At 42.6% G+C, this 23,932-nt stretch overlaps 1 protein-coding gene across 1 annotated transcript in view; it reads right to left on the reverse strand.

The window, feature by feature from the left end:
• The window catches only part of LOC308077321 (E3 ubiquitin-protein ligase RNF152-like), a 76,137-nt gene extending 52,906 nt beyond the window's left edge, over positions 1-23,231 (reverse strand). Inside the window, 1 exon segment of the mRNA XM_080417961.1 lies at positions 23,094-23,231. The gene's annotated coding sequence lies outside the window, so the exon portion shown is untranslated.
• Positions 23,232-23,932: the final 701 nt, after the last annotated feature.

A 23,932-nucleotide genomic window follows, 5' to 3' on the forward strand; every position in this document is an offset into this window, starting at 1 on the left:
AGCACACCTGCAAAGCACCTTGGGATTATTCTGGTTCTCATCCATCCGAAATGACAAAACCATCCATCAACACCTCCCCCCCCCCTCCCCCTCCCCAAGCAACCCCCCCCCCCCCCGCCGTTTGGAGACATCCCGCAGCCGCCTGGCGTCTGATCAGAAGCGAAGCGTGTGTGAAACCCACCCCCCCACCCCCGCCAGCCACCCCTCGGCGAACGCATCGAGGTTTCCAGTCGGCAGCACATGAGAACGGGAGAACATGAGATTATGGGTCCAATCCGGCGTCGAGGCCCCGCCTCCTCTTCCTCGCGCGCTAATCGACGGTGATACGTCGCCTTCATCCATCATGTATGGATCGTTTGACGCGCGCCCACCACCCCCTCTCTCACACACACACACACACACACACTGTCCCCCACAACATGCTAGCCCCCACTAGGAGCGTGAGGGCAAACACACACACACCCACACACAGACATTATCCCCCACAACATGTATGCACAAACACGTGCTAGCCTCCAATAGGAGTGCGAGGGAGCGCGCACACGCACAAACACACACACAATCCCTTTACCACATGCACAGACATGTATGCACACACACGCTATCCCCCACCACACACACAATCCCCTACCACATACACAGACATGTATGCACACATGTACGCACACTAAATCAAAACCCCGCTGTCTGGGTGATAACAGCAATTATCAGCGTCGTGGTGTGTTTTCCACTCGATGATTTGTGCTCCCTAAATGAAGAGCCACTTCCCCTTGTCTGTCTTCACGCCCAGAAACATCCAATTACTACAACGCTCTCTGATTGCTGCCATGTACTTCTTTCTCTGGTACGTCACCACTATCCCACATGCCACACCACCTGAATAATACACGTGATAATTAATGCGCAGTATATCGGCAGAGCGGGAGCTATTAACCCATTAAGACCGGGAACGCATCTGTGTAATTTTTTTGATTTCTTTGGCTATTCAAAAATAGCAGATCTACAAGCTCATAGCGCGGCACAGAGTGCCGCGCTATGAGCTTGTAGATCTGCTATTTTTGAAAAGTCCCGAAAATGTGTGCAAATCTTTGAATATATATATATATTTTTTAAAGCGAACATTTGTAACTCAAATCTTTGCTTCTGGGGGATTCTACAAATGTCTTTTAAATCCTAACAGTTAAAAAAAAAAAAAAAACGTATGTTGCTATAATCAGTGGTTCTCAAACTTTTTTCATGTGGAAGACCCCCAAAATTTTATGTATTTTGCCGCGGACCCCCATCTCAAAATATTTTGTTCCATGGACCCCCCAGAAGCAAAGATTTGAGTTAAAAATTATCGCTTAAAAAAAAATATATATATATATCAATGATTTGCACACATTTTCACAACTTCAAACATAGCAGATCTACAAGCTCATAGCTTGTAGATCAGCTATTTTTGAATAGCCACATAAATAAAAAAAAATGACACCAGATGCGTTCCCGGTCTTAATGGGTTAAATGCTGTATGGATTCACCAAATAACCCCTGCCTGTAAACATCCAATTAGCAACAGGCGGGTCTAAACATAATTACCAACACTCTGAATACTGTCAGGTTTCATCACGCTACAACCACATGGTTTGCCAGGCTGCCTGAGTGCATAATAGGCCAAAGGGAAGATGTTTCACACGAGTGGAACTACGTTCATTCACTGTATTCACACAATACCAGCTTGTCAATTCATGCAGGTACCGTTTTTTGTTAACTTTTTTTTGGGGGGGGGGGGCTAGTGAAATTTACAGGTATGGTGTGTGTGATATCAAATGTGAGCTTACCATAACCACAGTCATCCTTAATCATATTCCATCATATTCAAGGGCTTTTGGAGAGAAATGAGACAGACTCCAGAGCCCTGCAGAGAGGAGGTGTGTGTGTGTGTGTGTGTCCAGCTGATGCTCGTTGACGCTGGTTAATATTATATACTGTACGTCAAGGTTTCTGCACTCATTTTCGGTTTCGGACAAGAATTTTCCCTTTGGTCCTGAAAAAACGCAGCTTATGAATTAATGAATTAATCGATAATTTGCATCCCTAGTCACAATCATGAAATTATTAGATTATTCGACCACACCATTCACCATGAAATAAAGCCTCGAGCGGTTGTGCTCGACGCAGCTCTGTTCACTGCCCTTAGTTAGGTCTGCAGGGGTCTGCTGCAAATCGTTCTCTCCGACTGACTAAGATGCTCTTTGGCCTTTGGCTAAGAACACAAGTCCTTGGTTATGGTAAGGAGCAATGAACCCTATACAATCCAGCAATGAGCTACTATAGCAGATCTTCGATGATGCTAAGGTATTATTATTGCTGCTTCTGGTCTGGCCTATAAATGTCACTAACTCCTGGTTCTTTGGCGTGGCCTTTAAATACTCCTCCCGAGGGGTGCCATGTCATACTGCTGACCTCGCCGCTTCCTCAAAAAATAAATAAATAAAATGATATAAAGATTGTAGATTATCTATTTTGGTGGTTAAGAGGTCTATGCAAAGGAAATATTCGCACATCCACTTTGTTTCAGATGCAGGTGCGTTGCACAGTGACAACTGAAGCGATCATGAAAAAAGTATTTCATGAACAAAAATCCTGCACACCGCTCTTGCTCAACAGCATCGTTTTTTATTCAAATTTGAATAAAAACTGATGCTGCTGAGCAAGAGCGGTGTGTTGAGAGCTAAAAGTAAAGACGGATATATAGCTGTCTATTGCAAGTAACCATGTGTTCCAAAATAAAATCTGGAATGAAGCATTCCACACCAATAGACATCAACACACACCGCATCTAAAAATAACCTTCCCCGCACATCTGTCAGTGTCACCAACAGAATGGAAGTACCTCCGAAACGCTCCCCTTATTGATTTAATGGATAGCCAAGCAGCCACTAAATGAAAGAGGAAGGGGAGGCATGAGGGTTCTCCATTAGTTGGTTACAGTCGGGCCTCCAGAGAACAATGAAACCGCAGTGCTCAACAGCACGAGGAAAAAGACGAGCGCAGAGCAGCGTGCGAAGCCTAGCGGAAGGGGGCGGACGGACAAACAGACAAAATTTGACCCTTTTCCAGGAGTTGTGCGTGGGCAAAAAGAGAAAAAAATAAAGAAAAGGTTTTAAAATATGGATTTTAAGCACCTCAGGTTCACGGACGCTAACGGAAATTCATTCAATATTTCAGTAGAGGCAGGCGAGTGGGTGTACCAATGTACCTGTCTGCGTGCGTGCGTGCGTGCGTGCGTGCGTGCGTGCGTGCGTGCGTGCGTGCGTGCGTGCGTGCGTGCGTGCGTGCGTGCGTGCGTGCGTGCGTGCGTGCGTGCGTGCGTGCGTGCGTGCGTGCGTGCGTGCGTGCGTGCGTGCGTGCGTATGCAGCCGAGGCTTCATTTTAAAACAAAAAACTAACAGATTGAATGTTAGGCACTGTTAGGCATCCAACAAGGGTTGAATTTGTCTTAACCACTTAAACCTCATAGGTTCTTGAGCGGAGTCCCTCAGGGCGCTACACTAGGGATTTTTGTTTTCGCTCTACATTACATTATCTCCGCTGAAGATAATGATAGGTGTGGTTACAGCAAACGCAGCTCAAACAACATTTTATGTTTGTCTTTGATAAGCTTAACCGGCAACTGCTGATAACACAATTCATTGACGCAAGGAATTAACAATCACACTTTTGCGGGTAGTGCCAAGGGATAAGGCGGCACTGAAAATAGGGCCCATAGGTTCCTGACCTACTGTATAGGCCATATGGCCCAAAAAACATTAATTCCCAGAGCTACAGTACTTACAGTACATACTTAATTCCATGCAACGTTTTGAGACATCCATGTACGAGTGTAGATTGTCCGCCCTGAGATTTGGGAGCTTGGGGTTCAATCCCCGGCCAAGTCAAAGACTATAAAAAATGGTACTGCTTCTCTGCTTGGCACTCAGCATCAAGGGCTGGATTGGGGGTAAGTCCCTGCGACATACTAGCGTCATGTCCAGGGGGTGCACTTGTACATCACGCTGCCTCACACTAAGGAAGATATAGGCTCCTGACCTATAGGGCCACATGGCTCGAGAACCATTGCTTCCCAAGGCTACTTACTGACAAAAACTATCAATATCATAAAGACACACACACACCGGTACCCATGTACTGTATACACGCGTCCATGCACATACAGTACAGGCTCTTGTGTGCACAGTCTCTGCACACAAACAAACACACACACCACACTCCAGTATCAGCTCACCAGTGGTGGAAAAAGTACTCAAATGTTTTACTTAAGTAAAAGTATCAATAGTGCAATGTAGAAGTACTCTGTTACAAGTAAAAAGTCTGGAATTAAAAATGTACTTGAGTAAAAGTACGAAAGTATTGGTATCAAAATGTACTTAAAGTACCAAAAGTAAAAGTGCTAAAATGTTTGAAAATGGCAGATCTACAAGCTCACAACGCGTCGCGATGCGACGCGTTGTGAGCTTGTAGATCGTCTATTTTCAAATAGCCTAGGTATAAAATAGGGCTAAATGGTTAATGCATGTTTTATAATGTAATAATATATTTATATCAACAAAGTAAATAAAGCATTCAAATAATTGTAGTGGAGTAAAAAGTACAATATTTGCCTCTGAGATGTAGCGGAGTAGAAGTAAAAGTATTGAAAATGGGAAATACTCCAGTAAAGTAAAAAAAATCCTCAAAAGTGTACTTAAGTACAGTACTTGAGTAAATGTACTTAAGTTACTTTACACCACTACAGCAGCTCACACAAGGCCAGCTGTGGACAGTCAGAGTGACACAGTGAAATATCAGCAACTCACAGATAGGAAACGTTACAAAGGACACGAACATGAAAGCTAAAACGTGATGTGAAATCCCACAGGCATGTGTCAGCCTCGCCAGCTATAGCAGGATAAACTTGAGCTATACCGATGGGGAAATGGTGGAGGAAGGGTTTTGATGCCAAGAAAGAACTTCCATCTCCTCCTGCCTCTCTCCTCCATATAGCCTGCTTTATACTTTGCCGTATGATGGTGTCGCACAGCGGCGCGTTGCGAGCTCGAAGATCAGCTATTTTCGGTGCACGACATAATTGTGCCTTGAGCAACGTATTCTATGCCCCCCCTCTTCCCTCCCCCCTCCCCCCAAAGACATTACTATGTTAGGGGAAGGTCACCACTGACATGCCATCAATCAATCAATCACATCAAAGACCTCTCAGAGAGAGAGAGAGAGAGAGAGAGAGAGAGAGAGAGAGACAGAGAGGGACAAAGAGAGTGAATGAGTGAGAGAGACAGACAGACAGACAGACAGACAGACAGACAGACAAAGAGCCAGAGAGAGAGAGGCAGAGACAGAGCGAGATAGAGAGAGAGTGAATGAGTGAGAGAGTGAGAGAGTGTCTGAGATGCGATACAGGGAGGACTTTCACAGGGAAAATATGATGTATGGTAGATTGATGGGTATAGAGGTGGGGCAGAGATGAGAGAGAGACCATTTATATCGCTATATTGCAATTTATATTGCTGAACCACAGTCGTACCATTTGAACCTGTTGGTGCAACACTGTCTCACTCCCCAAAAATGCATATTGTGACTTCTTGGGCCGGACATCCCGAAGAAGTAAAACGGTGACTGGAAGGGGGTACCCTGAAGACGTGGGTGACGGGTCTGCCAAAAAAACGGACCAGTCACTATACTATTTAATTGGTACAACAAACTGTGTGAGGAGTTATAGTGTGTATTCAGGTGCTTTTCAAATTATTAGATTATTATTAGATTATTAGATTAAGTATTCCTAAAGCGCAATTCCCTAGGTGGCGTAGTTGGCTACCCGTACTCATACTGTTACATCTTGCCGTGTGTGTGTGTGTGTGTGTGAGAGTGTGAGAGTGAGTGAGTGAGTGAGTGAGTGAGTGAGTGAGTGAGTGAGTGAGTGAGTGAGTGTGTGTGTGTGTGTGTGTGTGAGTGAGTGAGTGAGTGAGTGAGTGTGAGTGAGTGAGTGAGTGAGTGAGTGAGTGTGTGTGTGTGTGAGTGAGTGAGTGAGTGAGTGAGTGAGTGTGTGTGAGTGAGTGAGTGAGTGTGTGTGTGTGTGTGAGTGAGTGAGTGAGTGAGTGAGTGAGTGAGTGTGTGTGTGTGTGTCTCACTCCATCATTTTGTTGTTTTCCAGAAAGGGAGAAGAAGAAAAAGGAGGGGGGTGGGGGGTTCAAAGATAGATAACATAAACAAGATGAAGATATCTACATGTATACACATACATACTTGTATATGCATAGCATTATACTGTATATACAGCATATCGCATAACCAGAAGATACAGTACAGTATGTACATGAGGTAAAGCATAAGGTGTGAAAGTGGTAACACGTTGGCAGGTCCACATAGTGGCAGGTATGTGCATGATGCATAAGGTGCAAAAACACAGGGCAGAAACATTACAGGTAAAGTCTACATGGCAGGTCCACAGGGAAAGTAAAGTCCGCCCTGAGGAACATATCCACATAAAAGGGAGGGGGAAAAACTGTTTGTTTCAAGTAAGAGTGTGCGTGCGTGCGTGGGTGTGTGTGTGCGTTAAAATGTCACACCACTCATTTGTCAGTTCCTGACGGTCCGTCTACTTTTGAAGAAGTCAGCATCGGATGAAACGATGCCAAACACCGACAGCGACGGTGATAACACACACACACACACACACACACACCACACACACACACACACACACACACACACGCACACACACACACACACGCACACACACACACACACACACGCAGCAACAAGCCGCAGCCCTGCGAAATAAGCTGAGTGGGAGTTAGCTAATCTAATCACAAACACATTCTCCCCACACAATTAACACCAGACATACCGCACAGTAAATATCCCAGGAAGCAGTGGAGGAAGAAGTACTCCAATTTGTTACTTAGTTAAAAGTAGCAATACCACAATATAAAGAAATATAACAGAAAAAACACTAGTATAGAGTCCCGAGGGACTACCAAGACTGTAGTTCTTTCTCACTGGCGGATTTATTCTGCACTCTTGCGGGCAAAACAACCCAACGTCGAACTGGTGAAAATAAACGAAAATAAAGCATGAATAATAATTCAAACAGAAACATAACGTGAATATTGTACAACAAATAAAATATAACAAATAAAGAAAATATATCACAAACACACCTCACTGGTTTCTGCACATAACCAAAGGGAATGAGATCAACAAAGCGCCCATGAACAAGCTCAGACAGCGACAGAACTGCACTTCAGTCAGGACAACCCATGAATGGATACAATTTAAATATTTTTATATTCAATAAAAAAGATTGAATATCAAAATATAAAATGAGCAATATATTTATTTAAGTTTGGTGATGAATTGGATCTGATTTTAGAAAATGTTGTGGCATTAATTACTTAACAATCTGGGAACCCATCGTTAAAAAAAAGGGAAAACACAGCGCCAATTACTTATAATTAACACATTGAATGCCAAAAACGGTCCGGACCGTTTTTGAGGGTCCAAACGAGAAGTGCCGAAAACGGTCCGGACCGTTTTTGACCCAATTCTATTTTTAAACGAGTGGCCCACGTGGGGCGCTAAAACGAAACTTTGACATCACCCAAGGAGTTTCTGAGAAGAAGAGCCTGGATGAGGCTCCATGTCAAAAATCCTTCCGGTCGGCGTTTTCAATGTTATCTCCTTGACTAAAAGCTTAATATCTCCATTTCTTTTTAATGTGGTGAAAACGAGCCGTTTTCGATCGGCGATCACGCTGCAATGGAGGGTCGCGTTGGAAATATTATTGTTCCAGGCATTAGTCGGGACCCTCTGCCGTCTCGCACGCACGCTTTGTTTACATGCACTTCCGCGTCTGGGCTTCTCACAGCACGAAACGTATAACGCAAGTGGATGGAAGAAATGCAGGCACTCAACGTATAATATTTTAATAAACCTCTGGCACCCAATGTGTTAATTAATAAAAATAACTAGGTGAGAACAAGACGTGATGAGACATTAATTTATTTTAACCCATTAAGACCTGGAACGCATCTGTGTCACTTTAGATTTCTTTGGCTACTCAAAAATAGCAGATCTACAAGCTCATAGCGCGGCACCGAGTGCCGCGCTATGAGCTTGTAGATCTGCCATTTTTGAAAAATCTTGGGGGAAAAAAAAATTTAATTTTTTTTCAAAAAACGTTTTTGGAACTGTTAGGATTTAGAAAACATTTTTAAGAATCGCCTCAGATCTTAATGGGTTAATAGGGATCCCTAGAGACGCACCATTCTTCCAGCATGCAAGATGATAAGAGTCTCCAGAACAATACATGAGACACATTCTTATACTCTTCACTCAAAGGAGGAGGAGGAGTGAAGGCTGATCTAAAAGCCCAAATCACACTCCTGTTACAATGGGACCATCTGTCTCATTTCAATTCTTGATCAAAAGAATTGCGGGTGTCAGTGAAGACTGAGACAAGGTGGAAAACTATTAGGCAGAGACAACAATGACAAGCTGAAAGCCCCTCAGCAGACAGTATAGAGTACAGAAGTCCTGACGTCACTCGGTCACCCCCAGGTTCGTAAAGTAATTTCTCTATGGAGAATAACATTGGGTCATCTTAGAATCGTCTCATATAAGAATTGTGGTCCAAAAATAAACAAACTGTCTCTGCGATATTGTCAGGGAGGAGGTTCTGTATCGTTTATGATAGTCAGTCACTTATATTTGATACAGTCTGTTTCTGGCGAAAATTGAACTAATTCGGCGAAAGTAACATTAGCGTTTTCTCACCGTCAGTTGATGCTTCATATCCATAAGGTAAAACCGCCGGGGTCATTTGTTTATTTTTGGAACACAGTTCTTATTTGACGCGATATTAAATACGTCTATGGGGATTCAGAATGGTGGTGGACAAACCTAGGATGTGTAAATTACGTCAGACTTCGGTGCTCTATAGAATGCAAATATAATTTAGAAAAGTAACACGTACTCTCAGGCTGACCCACACTTGATCACGATGTAGCGATAACGTGGCACATGATTTTAGAAAAAAAAAACATTCCATAACTCCTCTGAGAAAGCAGATTACATCTCCCTACCAATAGGGACTCGGAATCCCCCAGTACAAAACAGACAGTGGATCAAAAACGACAGATAGTAGCTTGGGTGGTGGAGGGTCAGCAGCTAGTTTTAAAGCAGCAGCAGCAGCATAGGCAGAGGTAGGCAGCAGCAAACAGCAAGCAAGAAATAAGCAATGCAACTTCCCCATTTAAATAGGGTGCTCTATTGTGAAGCGAGTATGTGATTGGTTGAGAATAAAAACATGGAGCTGAGACCGACCAATGGTCAGCCAGCAGCAACTGCACTGAGTTCTCTGACAGAACTTGCCCTGCGCGTGTACCATGCACGACGCTCATTAAATCAATACATCGGTCAAACATTCAAAAGCAGACAATATTCAAGGTTATAACTAACAAACAAACAAACAAACCTGGGAACCCCTGGTCCCACGTCTCGCTGTTAAACCCACTCAAGGTGTCTACCTGACACCATACCATACAGTATATATAGCGTTCCAGTTTGACTGAACAATCGATACTTCTGTTCAATTGGGCCAAAAGATAAATAAGCATAAAGACACCAAAAATAAACCAAAATGAAGAATTACAAATAACAAAATAAACAAAATTATTACAAATAATTATGGCAGCCAAAGTAAAAGGCTGTATTCAAAATATTACTTGAGTAAAAGTACAAAAGTATTGTCGTCCCAAAAAATCTAGTTGTGAGCTTGTGGATCGGCAATTTTCGATATAAATGAAGTATAAAATAGGGATTAATTTGTTAATGTACACTACAGTATGTTTTGGATTATCTAAATCTGCACAGTAACTAGTAACTAAAGATTTCAAATCATTGTAGTGGAGTAAAAAGCACAATATTTGCCTCTGCGATGAAAGAAAAAATTTAACCGCAAAAATTGTACAGTAATTGAGTAAATGTACTTAGTTACTTCCCAGCACTGCCACGAAGCCAGAAGCAGTATTTTCTGGTGATACAAAATGTCCTGGGAGGTGCAGTAAAGCGCTGTTTGGCTTCAGGCCAGCAGGGGGCCTCCAGGGAATTTGCCAAAGACTTGAAGTCCTCTGTGAACCCGAGTGTATTTTTCTGCTTTAATTCAGGTAGAACAGCACTTAAAAACAACTAGGCGATATCACTTCAAACCGGCTTTGCGCCAACTGTGGGCGTGGCATATTGTCGCTGTCGGGTGGAAACCTTGTATGTCCAAAACCATTACTTTTTCAGAAAATGGAAAAAAAAAGAAACAGTGTTCCAATGGCTACGGTTTAGTTATTATTTCTTTTTTTAAAGGATCTACACCATGAATTAAAAAAATATATATATATTTAATATCATATTGTTTATGTCCCTCAAACGTTTTTCAAAATGTTTGAGCCTAAATCAAGCCTCAGATATACTCATTCCAACTAACTTCTCTCTGGCTTATAAAGCACTTTCACCTGCAATACCACATTGTCCTGTTTGGCACGGGGCGCTATTGAGCCAGTTTGTATGCATGTTATCTCCTGGTTCTGTGTGGAAAAAGTAGGAAGAAAAAGAAAAGGAAAAAATAGTAGTTTTTTTGTTTGTTTGTTTTTTACTGAAAAACGGGAGGTATTGCACCCTGACGTGATGTCACGTCAGGGGTGCAAATCAGTTTGGCCTGTTTTGAGACCAATTTACAGAAAACCCCTTTGAGTTTTGAGTGTTCAAACTGGGGTATTGTTGGGGATAGAAGAGAGGTAGGGGAGACCAAAAACACACAAAAAAGAAGAAAAAGTAAAAATTCATGGTGTAGTCCCTTTAATACTTTTCATTGGTTCAGTGTTTATAAAACCCATAGACAGACTTAACCACTTTTACTTTTAACATTTGTCAAAAGCGGCGCAAAAAGCAATCTACAAGCTCACAACGTGTCGTGATGATGCGAAACGTTGTGAGCTTGCACGTCGGTTTTTGCTACTTTTTGTGTGACACTCTTGAACGACAAAGCTGGGCATTCATTTACTGACAAAAAGATTAAAAGTTGAAATATGGAGATACAAGGTTTGTGCCCAACAACAATGACATGGCGAGGTCCTGTAAGTACACAATAATACTCTACTTATTGGACATTTCATAATAATAAATAAGGCATTTTATTTGCGTAGCACCGCAGGATGTAGCTCAAGGTGATTTACAGCACTGAGAAACACAAACAATGTGGACAAAACTACATGGACGTTGACAGCAGGTTAATCAGACATATAAAAGCAAAAGGGCACGTTTTATAGTTTACTGCAGCCTTCGTGGTGTGTGCGTGTGCGTGTGCGTGTGCGTGTGCGTGTGCGTGTGTGTGTGTGTGTACTGTATGTGGTGCAATGTCCTGTTCCGCTAATTTCAGTGTCCTGTGTCACTTGCTCCATGTTGGTTTGTTTCTGCACCAGGGTTATTATGGTTAACTAAAACTAAAGCTAATAATGCAAAACTAACTCAAACTTAAACTAATTAAAAGTCCAATTTGTTCACCATCATATCTGATGTCATGCATTCTTTAATCCTACCTTTTTTAGCTTCTATAAATCAAGAATTTCGTCCTAATACCGTCAAAAATGAAATCTACATAAATAAATAAAAACTCATGAATTTCTAAAACTAAAAGCACTCTTAAATCGAACAAAAACCAAACACCAAACTGAAAAACGAAATAAAAACCAAAACGAATGAATATTTCAAAACTATAATAACTATGCTCTGCCCATGCCAATACCAAAAACATCACGATGCACAAGTTTCTGACTGTGTAACTAATCAACTAACTTGTACAACACCCTACAACTGTAATACACAAACCAAGGCAACATGTCTCCTGAGTGCCTCTTATCTCTGGGTTTGAACAGCTCCCTCTGTGCAGCTGAAGTTTGCTACTTCCTGTTTTGGCTTGGTTTCTGGTTGTTCTAAGATATGACCACTTCCTCTGCACCGCTTTTCATCTCGCAGACGACTGCAAGTCAGACGCACGCACTAGGTCGACCGGGAAATGCACGTGTTACTACGTTCAACTTTACAGTCACATCTAGAGTTGCCAACTACCTGCAACTCAAATAAGGGATGCCCAGAAAAAAACCTTGGACCCAGCAACCACATCCTGGGGGGAACATTAGCCAAAAATGTCCGATCTAAGCTCACAACACATCGCATTGTGAGCATGTAGATCTGTTATTTTTGGCAAAGAGATTTGGTGTAGACAGAAAAATGCAGAGTACAGAGACACCTCAGATCTAGTTTACTAAGTCTAGAATGAAGGTTTAAGTGGGTGACAACCTGATTGATTCTCAAAAATAAGGAACTAAGTGTGTCCCTTTTCCCTTATCAGTTCAATAAGGAACAAGTTTTTTTTTGTTTCAAAATAAGGTACGATTCCGTATTCCAAGGGACAATTGGCGACCCGAATCACTTCTCAGGTTAACAGGTGTGAAAGTGTGGGTGAAATTATATTTTGTACAAGCTCCGACATTTTGGGAATAAGAAAAGAGTCATAGATGCCGCCGCTCAACGTCGGGTCCGGGGAACCCAGGGGTCAAAATGGACCCTTACAGGTCTGTAACTCTGAGATGGACCCTTACAGGTCTGTAACTCTGAGATGGACGCTTACAGGTCTGTGACTCTGAGATGGACGCTTACAGGTCTGTAACTCTGAGATGGATGCTTACGGGTCCATTTGGTTATGTTTGTGCACTCTCAGAGTTAAATCAACAATGGGGAATTTACTGTGTAGAAAATGGTATTAATAAGGGCGTCTAATGGATTTCAAAGTGGGGTTCCTTGAAATTCAAAAAGGTTGAGAACCGCTGTCAGGGCGCAGTCCCACCGAAACATGGTTGGCCGCCGTTAAACTCAGGTTGTGCCCGGCCACAGTTTTCTGCAGCCAGCGCATACTAAATAAACAGAGTGGGTTTCTATATCTATGGAGTGGCCCACCTGTCACTCACTCTCAGGACCCTCCCATTAGTGATGCGCGGGTCGGGTTTTTTCATGACCCGCCCGCCACGGAACCCAACCCGCCTTAACCCGCCCCGCGAACCCATATATAAATCTATGGTTCAACCCGCCCCGCGGTTGAGCCCTGCGGGTCGTACCTATAATTCTGTAAAATCAAGGTTAGAAAATAATCTTCAAGTATACACCCCAAGTGTATTCAAACTGTTTTATTGTTATTATTCTTATTAGGAATAAAGACAAAACAAGAGCATATGATTTTTCTTCTTTTTTTTGCGTGTGAGAGCGGCTGACCCGCTCACCCGCAGCCCGCATAATTGCCTCTGAAATCCTGACTCGACCACCCGCGCCGCGGGTTGACCCGCGCCGCGGGTTGACCCGCGGGTTACGGGTCGGCACGCGCATCACTACCTCCCATGCAACAGCTACAACCAGTTGCTCTATCGCAAGCACCATGTCGCTTCCTGAGTCTTGGGACGGTCTGCCTTCGACTCACCCGAGTGGACATAGGGGGAAAAGCATAGAGCGCATAAACGCAAGATGTGCGTGACAAGCGGAAAGATGCGCTCATGCGTGAATCCACGCATTTACATTGACAAAGCATTGGCAGATTCCGCCCCAGAGGTCAAATAAAAGCGCGGTGGGACCGCGCCCTCATAAGGGTAAATGTTAGCTAAACGTCAGCCTGAGAATGTGAACTTCAGAACCCTGCACCCTAACCCCGTGAAAAAACTAAGTCAATTCGGCCCAAATCTCCTGACACAAATGACCTGGGAAAACGGGCGTGGGCCCCACAGCTCTCTCTCTCCCAACAGATGGGAACCAATTAGCCACCTGACTCCTGGAAAGCACATGGGCAGCCGCGCCGAGCCCACATGCAAATGAAGCGGACGAGAGGAGAAGTCGGAAGCGTATCTGTTGGCCGTCTTGGGAGACGGAGGGGGAAATTAATGAAGGAGACAGGCAGAGGTGATTTTTCATTTTTCTATCCTTTAAGGGAGGACAGTGATAGAAGAACATGGGGGAAATATGTGTGGAGGACGTACTGTGCACATACTGTAAAGAGAAGTGTTTCTCTGGGAATCCCTTTGGGAATGAGTGCGCTTTTAAACCCATTAAGACCTGAGGCGATTCTTAAAAATGTTTTCTAAATCCTAAAAGTTTTTTGGAAAGAAAATCTAATAAAAATCAAGATTTTTCAAAAATGGCAGATCTACAAGCTCATAGCGCAGCACTCGGTGCCGTGCTATGAGCTTGTATATCTGCTATTTTTGAATAGCCAAAGAAATCTAAAGTGACACAGATGCGTTCCAGGTCTTAACTTATAACCTTTTAGATTTTATACCGGAAATCAACGGAGGTTGGGGTTGGGCTGAAACTTTGCCCAAATATGGAGATCACTGTCTGATGTCAAAGTAGTGAGCGTGCAGGTGCATGTGTGCGTGCAGTGTGATGGAGGGAGGCGGCTGGAAGCTGCCAGAACAAGTTAGTCTCCAAGTGTGTGCATGTCTCAGCCATTCACCTGCCTTTCCTCTGGCTGTTTACACAGTGCATCAGCAAACATGCTGGGTATAATAGAATTAAAGGGGAAGACCACTCATTTTCAACATTGAACTATGTCTTTAATACACCATAGAACTGTTGTGTGGAAATAATCAGGGCTGGGACCCCCAGGGGTCCTCGAAGGGGTTCCAGGGCGTCCCCAGCAGGATGAGGAACAGTTTAAACACAATTATATTTTCTTGCTATTTGAAAATAGCAGATCTACAAGCACACACACCGCATCAAATTGACACATTTTGACTAATCTTGACAAATCTTCTCTTATGGGGTTCCCTTCCACGAGAACTTTTCAAATGGGAGTCCATGGTTTTTCTGGGTCCTCCGCAAGAAAATGTTAGAGAAGCACTGCGTTATTAGACCGTTTGTTGCTATATCTCATCCTATCAGCTCCTTCCAGACAGCGAGTGGATCTATCAGCCAGTGAAATAAGCTAGCCTAACGGGAAAACGCTCAATTTAACACCAAACATCAAATGATTCATTCATCCAAGTAAATTAATTATCTTGTCACATTATTTGCCAACTTTTTTTGAGGCAAAAAGTGTCTACATTTGCACATAAAAAAAAGGCGTTAGCAAACCCAGTGCTTTTCTTTTGCCGCCTTTCACATGAAACATCCAGCAGCTGCGAGAGAAAGATGGAGAGACGAAGAAGAGGAGCTGCCTCTCTTCATCTGAAGACTAGGAGATGACTCAAAACTCTCTGATGTTGCTTCCCCCAGATGCCAGACAGCACATTTACAATGACTGAAGCCCCATTTGTACTTTATCACACGGAAGCATTAGTTTAGTTCTCCCGAAAAGTAAGTGAGCATGCGTGTGTGTGTGTGTGTGTGTGTGTGTGTGTGTGTGTGTGTGTGTGTGTGTGTGTGTGTGTGTGTGTGTGTGTGTGTGTGTGTGTGTGTGTGTGTGTGTGTGTGTGTGTGTGTGTGTGTGTGTGTGTGTGTGTGTGTGTGTGTGTGTCCGTTAGTGGTGTAAAGTAACTAAGTACATGTACTCAAGTTTGAGATATTTTTACTTCACTGGAGTATTTCCAATTTTCAGTACTTTTACTTCTACTCCACTACACCTGACCTCAGAGGCAAATATTATACTTTTACTCCCCAACAATTATTTGAAAACTTGAGTTACTAGTTACTTTTGATTATCATTACAAAACGTACATTAACCACTTCAGCCCTATATACATTTTGGCCATTTGAAAATAGCCGATCTACAAGCTATTGTGAGCTTGTAGATCGGCTATTTTCAAAAGATTTTTATCCATTTTATATATTTGAAAACTTGTAAAATGGGACATTCTGCACAATGACTACTTTCTACTCTTGGTACTTTCGTTACATTTTGATACCAATACTTTTGTACTTTTACTGAAGTAAATTTTGAATTCCGGACATTTACTTGTAACAGAGTATTTCTACATTGCAGTATCGATACTTTTACTTAAGTAAAACATTCGAGTGCCTTTTCCACCACTGGCGTCCGTGTGTGTGATGGGGGGCAGACGGCTGCAAGCTGCCAGGCCAAGTTAAGTCTCCAAACATGCATGTCTCAGCCTTTCACCTGCCTTCCCTCTGTCTGTTTACACATGTGTGCATCAGCATATACGTGCTGGGTATAGCAGATGAGTAAACATAGATTGGTATGGGTGGTGAGTGTGGCACATGTTACCCTGAGATTACCCACTTAAACTCTATGATCGCTGAATCTCCATATTCGAACTCAGGGGTCTTCAACAGGGGGTTCGGGACCCCTAGGGGGTCCTCAGTTACTCCAACTCGCGGCGTTGTGAGCTTGTAGATGTGAACAAAAAATATTAATTTACACAGCACTGATGATAGTCAATGAAGCTATCTGTGAAATCTATGAAAAAGTGTAATCTGCAACACAATTGTATGCAATGTATGGGGGTCCCTGCTTCGTCTCTCTCAGCTAGGGGGTCCTTGGGCTGAAAACGTTGAAGACCCCTGTATAACTGTTTGTGTTTTTTCGTAAATTAATGCCCTATTTGATCATATTACGCGAAGCGTTTTGAGCTAGCCGATCTGCTACTTTTGCTATTTTCTTTATCCTGAAACGTCACAGTTTTGGACATGAGGTTTCCACCCGAACAGAGACGATATACTTCATGGTACGACTAATATGAAAGATTTTGAACATTTTGGAGAGTTTCTGAACTTTAAAATATCAACTTCTTAGAAATGTAGCTTATAATGACATGCCCAAAAACCGTGATGCCAGGTTGGTGTGGTTAATTGAAGTAAATATTTATAGGTGTAGGTGTAGGCCCCACTGAGGTATTTGCTGTTTTGAATCGTCAAAAATGTATTCCATCATGCCTGGTTTAATTAAATGCATGTTGTTAATGATCTTGCATTATCGACCTTTGTGCCTTGTTATATCCGCTCTTTAATGCAAAATATGCCTTTTATAGTACAGTTTATGTGATATCACATAAACTGTGATTTATAAGAGACACTAAACCAATGCAAATTCTCATCCCTTTAATCACTATTTCTGGTGACTGATAAGTGTCCTTCAAATGCATGAGGAGACTATAATTTTTTCATTAATTTCATGGATAAATTTTATGGATGGACTTGATGCAACAAAAAGTATTAACATAATGAAATAACTAATTGAAAGATTATGCTCTTAGGTGCCATGTCAGTCACCAGAACCAGGGATGTGTGTTTTCAATGAGTCTAACGGGGTTAACATGGAGTTTGAAGTTTATATACTGTAGGAGTGGGTGGGACGTGTCTGATCAATGTCTAAATATTGAATAAAGCGACTTAAACAATGTCTGGAGTGCACCCAAAAGGCCAAGTAGACATGAAAACAAAATATAAATATATATTTTTTTTTCCTCAAATTTTTATCCCACGATTTTGTAACCCATATTTTTTCACCCAGTGCCAATTGCCTATGTAATCCTGGGCGCTACTCTCCCTCTGCCAGCCTAAGGGAGAGCCCAAGCTGAAGCTCATGCAATGCATGAGGAGCGAGCAGGCCGCTTCTTATCACCCGACAGGGGGGAGTTTACCCGGTTGGACGTAGCACGTGGAAGGAACACGTTATTCCAACCAGTTCCTCTCCCCTCCGTCAGGCGCCCCGGCTGACCAGGGGGAGGCAGTATAGAGACCAGGTTTACTGCATGTTTTTGTGAGGGTACCTACCCTAGGAGACACAGGGAGAACATGCAAACTCCACACAGAGAGGCCCTTTCGCCAACCCCACCTAGGGTATGGGCACTGATGACGCGGAGGAGAGAACACGCCCCCAGCGCCCACAGCGTCCCCGGCGGAACCCAGGACCCAGGACCTCTAGCTGTGAGGCGACAGCCCTACCGACTGCGCCACCGTGCCCCCGGAAAAAAAAATATATAACAATAATAATAATCTACAAGCTCATATTGTGAGCTTGTAGATTGGCTTTTAGATTTTTGGGAAATTATGAAATATTTTGCCTAATGGCATGCCCGAAATAGGGATGCCAGGATTAAAGTGGTTAATTGTATGTTATAAAACTTGATGATATGATCTGATATCACCTCTAGTCTGTACACATGCAAATGTTTGAGGCTGGAAAACATCTACTAGCACTGACAATGCCCTTACAGTACGTCAAGCACGTACGCTCACCTCACCCTCATCACTTTCCGTTTACAAGCTTGTGAAATATTCTGTTTACAGGGCCACGTAAACACCCATTTCAAACAAGGGAGAACATGGAAGCTATTCCTCGCTGAATGATACATCTAACTAGGTTACAGAGAAAACAGCATCCTGAGTTTCAAAGAGATTGGGGATTGGAGAAAAAAAACCTATTTGGCCCTCTGGGATTGTTTGGTCATTTCAAATGCAGCAACAGGAAGTAAACACAAAAGACAAAAACAGAAATAGAATAGAGGTCAGAGGAATCCATCACAAAGAGTCCATCTCAAAGTCAACATGTGCATTAGCCCATTAAGACCGAGAATGGTCATTTTAAGATGTTTTGGCAATTAAAAAAATGGCAGATCTACAAGCTCATAGCGCGGCACCGAGTGCCACGCTATGAGCTTGTAGCTCTGCTATTTTTGAAAAAAAAAAAAAAAAAATGCAAATCATTGATTTTTTTTTTTTAAAGCACTTTTTTTTTAACTCAAATCTTTGCTTCGGGGGGGTCCCTGGAACAAAATATTTTGAGATGGGGGTCCGCGACCAACCAAATATAATTTTGGGGGTCCTTTACGAGAAAATAAAAGAACCACTGATTATAGCAACGTTTTTTTTTTAACTGTTAGGATTTAGAAGACATTTGTAGAATCCTCCAGAAGCAAAGATTTGAGTTACAAATGTTCGCTTTAAAAAATATATATTCATGATTTTTCAAAAATAGCAGATCTACAAGCTCTATTTTTGAATAGCCAAAGAAATCAAAAATGACACAGAAGCGTTCCCGGTCTTAATGGGTTAGATAAAGCAATGATACACGTGGGTATCTTTGCAATCTGTGCAGAGCGAAGCCAGACTGTATACACCCGGTGGACCTTTTTGTTGCTGTCGGCCAAAACCCTTGTATCTCCATGTTTCATCTTGTTATGTTCAAAAAGGTCTGTGTTCCTACTTCATCATACAGTGTCACACAACAAAAGCCCAGTTGTGGAAAAAGTACTAATTTTTTTTTACTTAAGTAAAAGTATCAATACTGCAATGTAAAAATACTGTTACAAGTAAATGTCCGGAATTCAAAATGTACTTGAGTGAAAGTACAAAAGTATTGGTAACAAAATGTACTTAAAAGTACCAAAAGTAAAAGTACTCATTATGCAAAATGTCCCATTTCACATTTTCAAATGTATAAAAATCTTTTGAAAATAGCAGATCTACAAGCTCAAAATGCGTCGCAATTGTGAGCTTGTAGATCGGCTATTTTCAAATGGCCAAAATGTACAAATGTACGACAAAGTAACTATAGCAACTAGTGCAGTGGAGTAAACGTACAACATTTGCCTCTGGCAATACTCCAGTTAAGTAAAAAAAATACCTCAAATTGCACTTAAGTACAGTACTTGAGTAAATGTACTTAGTTACTTTACACCACTGACAATAGCCCATCTAGAAGCGCTTGTAGATCTGCTATTTTCGCAATTTGTTTAAAGTGAAAGTGCGTGGGGGGTTTAAAAGTAGTGAACCAATGAAAAGTATCAACAAGTGACTAAAATAATAACTACTACCTGTGTTCCACTGGAACACAGGTTCCTTTTTTCCATTTCCTGAAAAGTAACGGTTTTGGGGACCTGAGAGGTTTCCGTCCGACAACGACGACCTACAAAAGGACGTTACAGCTTTTCTTGTACAAATGTGGCATCCCTGGCTGTTCCCTGACAGCCGTAGCATTCAAAACACCACACACACCGCTTATACCTTCAACTGTGGAGGCGTTTACATTTTTGGCAGCTCAGCCATGTTCGTTTAGCTCTCTGACTTAAACGAACGCGGTGTGAGAGAGACACCTTTATGGTACCTGGCCCCCAGCTCTCCTTCTACAGCAAATTGAAGAGCAAATCAATCTCACAGGAGAGACATTCCATTCACTGACTGCACTCCTAACATCTCTCCAAACAGGACCTTCCTCTAAATCCTAACCTAAACACGTTGTAAACATGAAAGAGCAACAAGACTGTGAACTTTTAGAGGAACGAACCGAATCAGTTTACTTATTTTTTTAAGCGTGTGTGTGCGTGCGTGTGTTCATGAGTGTGTGTGTGCGTGCGTGCGTGTGCGTGTGTGTGTGTGTAGGGAGGGCTCATTTGAAACAGAACAGCTAGCAAATTGAATGTTAAGCATTGACAAAAACAACCAAATAATAAAAGACACAATCAGGGACACATGGGAACCATGTACAGTGTGCGTGCGTGCGCGTGTGTGCGCGCGTGTGTGTGTGTGTGTGTGTGTGTGTGTGTGCGTGCGTGCGTGCGTGCGTGCGTGCGTGCGTGCGTGCGTGCGTGCGTGCGTGCGTGCGTGCGTGCGTGTAAAATATGTCAAAACGGTTGGCTTGACAAATTGATTTGTCCAGTCATCTGATTGATTGATTGATTGATGTACTTTATTTAGTAAGACATGAGAACAACAGTACATGGAAGTACAAATTCACAATACAAGGTCTACTAAACTGGAAGACTCATTAAGCACTGAGCTTGTTTAAGATGAGATCTCCCTTTGATCTCCCTTTGACTCCTACAGTCACTATATGACAGCGACAAAACTTTCACTGTCACAAAGGCTATAGCCTCTTTATACAGACTAGGGCTGGGAAATTAACCAAAAATAGATCGAAAACCGATATTTAGAACCAATAATCTAGAAGCACGTTTTTTCATAAAATTATATCAACGAATCAACACGAAAACATTATAGTAAAAAATGTATCATCAACTAAATCGATTACTCTCAATAACCCTTAATAAGACCTATTTCATCCCAAACAAATGCTGTTTCAATCAGTAAAGCATAATACTGTATCAAAACCACAACTCTACAACTGTTTCAGTACAGCATAATACCAAAAACCATAACTACAACTCTACAACTGTTACTGACCTTCTGAGGTTTATGGAGTGAGGGGATGTGTGGTGGGTGGTAGCGGGGTGGTGGGGAGGGGCTGAGTGGAGCAATAATTTACTGGCCGTAATAAAACGACTTCAGCCAGAGACCATCATTCAGCACGCATTGATGTGTTGATGTGACACGCAGAGGCACGTTAAAAACCACACAACAGCACATGATGGAGACATTGTCAGGGTTGTCGATAATAGCCTAATAGTGCATGGATTGAATAAAAAACAGGGGAACATTCTTTAGCACGTTAGAGATGTGCTAAAAACTATTCACACAATAGAGCACTACTGTTCTATAGCTACACCTATTATTGTCTCCGCCGTGCCGAAGGCATGGCCAAGACTATGTTTTGCACCCTGTCTGTCCGTCCGTCCGTCCGTCCGTCCGTCCGTCCGTCCGTCCGTCCGTCCGTCCGTCCGTCCGTCCGTCCGTCCGTCCGTAGCTAATCTCCGGCACCGTTGGCTTGATCGCAGCGAAACTGTGCACAGACACTATCTGGATGCCAGAGCTGAACCCCTGCTCCACGTTTTTCCCATGGGCCCGTTATAGCGCCACCAGGAGGGCGATTTTTGCAACAAAAAAAAAATGGCAGTGATCCTACAGATTTTGTCCAAACATCACGCAAATAAGTACACACAGTATCTCTATAGTAATTTAACAAAACAGGTCTTTCTGATTTTTCATATTCCATCCTGATTGGCTAAGATTGGCTTCCAAAGTTTGCAGGAGTGGTCCGTTCTGAACAAAATGCCTCCAATCAAGTGATCAAGACGGATCCGTCCGATTTTTCATATTCCATCCTGATTGGCAAAATTCCGAACATTGCTGGCCCACAATAACCTACCTGACCTGGCGGAGACTTGTGCTCCGAGGAGCACTTTTTCTAGTTACATGTGAAACGTAAAGGTAAAACACAGTTGACTGTAAATCAACATTTTATCGATTTCTAACTCCAAGAGTGTACAAACCAAATGGACCAGTTATAGCCTACATACTACATGTGTATCAGGCTACTCTGGGAGTTAAATCAACACACTGGGTGCAGATGCCATGGCTATTATTACAACAAAGGCAGTGAACATTGCTTTATGATTGGACAGCCTATAACTGAGGCTTCACACTGCAGGACAAAAGGATGCTGATTCCACCTCTTCTCCTAAAGCAGTGGTTCTCAACCAGTGGCCCGGGGACCACCAGTGGTCCTGGAGGGGGTACCAGGGGGTCCCCGGCGAAATTAGTTAACATAGTGTCAAAAAATCATTTTAACCACTTAAGCTTTGGCTATTCAAAAATAGCAGATATACAAGCTCATAGCGCGGCACCGAGTGCCGCGCTATGAGCTTGTAGATCTGCTATTTTTGAAAAATCTTGAAAATGTGTGCAAATCTTTGAATATATATATTTTTAAAGCCAACATTTTTAACTAAAATCTTTGCTTCTGGGGGGTCCCTGGCACCAAACATTTTCAGATGGGGGTCCGCGGCCAAATGTATATCAATTTAGGGGTCCCTGGCATGAAAAAGGTTGAAACCCACTGTCCTACAGTATTTGGCACACACTGGCACACGTATTGTTAGGACCCCAATGGAAACAAGACATAGTGCTTTCTTGGGTTTAATCCTTTTAGCATCCTTTTGTATTGAACTGTACTTTGTGATTTTTTTTCAAACTGTTAATAAAGTATTCAATCAATCAATCAATCAATCAAAACACACACACAGCCAGCCAATTAGCAGCCCCAGATAACTTTGTAGTTTCCCCGTTATGACCAACACGCCTTCGCCAGACATGAAGTCAGACCAAAACAAAACAACAAAATACATATGGATGGATAAATCAATAAAACAGGATAAAAACCCCCTCCTCACCTTCTTCCGCTGGCCAAAAACAGCGACAATCCCCACCGATTACTGTGCGATTATTCTTCTTATAATGTAGGATCAGCCTCTCTCTCTCTCTCTCTCTCTGTCTCTGTGTCTCTCTATCTCCCTCTCTGCAGAACGGCGTGGTTCTGTTTCTGTCACTGTGTTTTGTGTTTGCTTCCCTATTTCAGCCCAGTGTTGCCAGATGTTGAAAGAGAAACAAGCAACCAGGGTCTGTGAAGACGAGCCCCAAAAAGAAGCGCCCTCTTCGCGGCGAAGGCTTCGCAGTTCGCACTTTAAACATAATTATAATACATCAGCTATTTGAAAATACATTGCTGAAATCTGCTATTTAAAAAAAAAAAATTAAAGACATTTTGGGGGGAAATGGTCCAATCTTGTATCTTGTATATCATATCCCTGGCACAAAATATTTTCAGATGGGGGTCCGCAGACACAATACATATTAATTTGGGGGTCCTTGACATGAAAATGTTTGAGAACCACTGGTTTAAACACCGTTTAGGAAACAAGACCAAATAAGCAACTACCAATATTTACAAGCAACTTTACAGAAGAGCAAGCCCAAAGTCGCTTATAATAAGCGGACATGGCAACACCGTTTCAGCCCCATCCAGTCGAGGAGGACCCTCCTCCACCACTGACGGCAAAAAGACCTCTGTCTCTGGCTGCAGGCAGCGTTGCCATGTCCGCTTATTATAAGCGACTTTGGGCTTGTTTTTCTGTAAAGTTGCTTGTAGATATTGGTAGTTGCTGGGTTGCAGTTTTTTGGGCTTGTTTCTAAAGTGTAGTTGTTCCTTATTTTAGGTTTCCTAATGTTGTTT

The sequence above is a fragment of the Gymnoscopelus braueri genome (assembly GCF_963280865.1).
Source record: "Gymnoscopelus braueri genome assembly, chromosome: 21".
Taxonomy (NCBI): Eukaryota; Metazoa; Chordata; class Actinopteri; order Myctophiformes; family Myctophidae; genus Gymnoscopelus; species Gymnoscopelus braueri.